Here is a 2,331-nt window from a genome sequence, read left to right as displayed (position 1 = left end):
ACAATGAGGAACACAGTACCAGAGTGTTCTATATAACACTTGGGTTCTATATAAATATTGTTAAGCTCACAGATGCAAGATAAATTCCTCCAAGTTTACCTATCAACAGAAGTGTAATTACGATTTTCTGAGACATGTATGCCCTCTGCCCAATATTTGACTTGAATTTCCGTGAAATTCCTGATCACTCTTGTAGCAGTGTCTATTGATTTGGGGGGTGACCTTAGCACAATGTGGAATTACAGCAATAAAGCAAATGGTCTTTTCTCTCCCCCCTGTCTTAAGGAACCAACCTCAGCTGAGGTGAGTTCTCCTTTGTTGAAGTGGTTTGGAAGATGCATAAATAAAGGGGGGGATAGGCAGTTCATAGGCACTAGGTAGGCTCTCTGCCCCCTTAGTGGGGTGGCCAGATGAGAAGGTTGTGTGATGTGAGAGCAGAAGCCTACCTTTGTCTTTCTTTTTATTTATTAAAAGATCATTTTATTGGGGGCTCTTACAACTCTTATAACAATCCATACATCAGTTGTATCAAGTGTATTTGTACATATGTTGCCATCATCATTTTCTAAACATTTACTTTCTTTTTGAGCCCTTGGTATCAGCTCTTCTTCCCCTAACCCCCATGTGACCCCTTGATAAATTATGAATTATTATTATTATTTTCATATCTTATACCGACCTTTCCCCCACAGTTTCTGTTTTTCATCGCCCTGGTGGGGTGGGTTGGCTTGGTTATGTGTCGACCATCTGTACGCTGCCATTTGTTAGTGAACCTTCCTACAATCCTGATGTCACTTTCATCTTCGTATAATCCAACTTCTCTGATTATTTCTTCGTCCTACAGATTGAATAAATATGGTGAGAGGATACAACCTGTTTCATGATTTTAAACCATGGAATGTGCGCTGGTTTTATTTGCACAACTGCGTGTGAGCACAGTAAAGTGTTCGGGAATTCCCACTCTTCTTGAGGCAAGCCAGGTGTGCTATGATCCACAAAGTCATGTGCCTTGGCATTGCCAATAAACCACAAGTAGACATCATTCTGTATTCTTATCCAAGATCCATCTGACATCAGCAGTGGTAGCCCTTGTTCCTTGTTCTCGTTTGAACCTGGCATGCAACTCGGGCAACTTCCCGTTAGTGTACTGCTGCAACCATTGTTAGATGCAAACATTACTGGCCTGGATATCAATGACATTCATTGTTCTATAATTTGAGCATGTTTTCTGGTCACCATCTTTGGAATGAGTACAAATATGGATCTCCTCCAGTCGGATGAACATGTAGCTGTCTTCCAAATTTCTTGGCATAGTGCATCTAGTACCTCACCAACTTTTTGAAACATTTTAATTGGCATTCCCTCAATTCTTTTAGCATCGTTTTGGGGTAATGCTTTCAGTGCAGCTTGAACTTCTTCCTTCAGTACCATTGTTTCTTGTCCATATGTTACGTCCTGAAACAACTGAATGTAAACAAGTTCTTTTTGGCACCATGACTGTGTATTATTTTCATCTTTTTTTGAGGCTTCCTGGATAATTCAATATTTTTTCCAATAGAATCTTTCAATATTTCAACTCAGGGCTTGTATTCTCTTCTTGAGTTCTTTCAGTATAAGATGTGTTGAGCTTCTTCTTCTTTTTTTTTTCATTTTCTAACTCTAGGTCTTTTTTTAAATCATTTTATTAGGGGCTCATACAACTCTTATCAAAATCCAATATATACATCAATAATGTAAAGCACATTTGTACATTCATTGCCTTCATCATTCTCAAAACATTTGCTCTCCACTTAAGCACTTGGCATCAACTCCACATTTCCCCTTCCCTCCCCACTCCTTCATGAACCCTTGACAGTTTATAAATTATTATTTTGTCATATCTTACACTGCTCAATGTCTAACTCTAGGTCTTTACGCAATTCATTATGGTATTTTATTTTGGCTTCTTTAGCTGCCCTTAACATTTTCTATTCATCTCCTTGTTGTCATCATTCCTTCCTTGCTCCTTACCTGCTCTGTGATTGACAGCAAGTTTCAGAGTCGCTTCAGGCATCCACTTTGATCTTTTGTTTCTTTCCTTTCTTTAATGACCTTTGCTTTCTTCATGAATGGTGTTTTTGATGTCTTCCCATAGCTCATCAGATCTTCCGTCCTTATTGTTGCATGCAGAAATCTGTTCTTAATATGCTCTCGAAATTCAAGTGGAACAGGCTTATGGTTGTGTTTCGTCTCTTGTTAGTTTGCTTTAATTTTCTTCATCTTCAAATTGGACTTACAAATGTGCAATTGATGGTCTGTCCCTCAGTCAGCACCTGCTCTGGGTAAATGTAA

This window comes from Echinops telfairi, unplaced genomic scaffold (assembly GCF_000313985.2).
Source record: "Echinops telfairi isolate 266 unplaced genomic scaffold, ASM31398v2 ScPeMD7_7401;HRSCAF=8416, whole genome shotgun sequence".
Lineage (NCBI taxonomy): Eukaryota > Metazoa > Chordata > Mammalia > Afrosoricida > Tenrecidae > Echinops > Echinops telfairi.
This window is presented reverse-complemented; position numbering follows the sequence as displayed.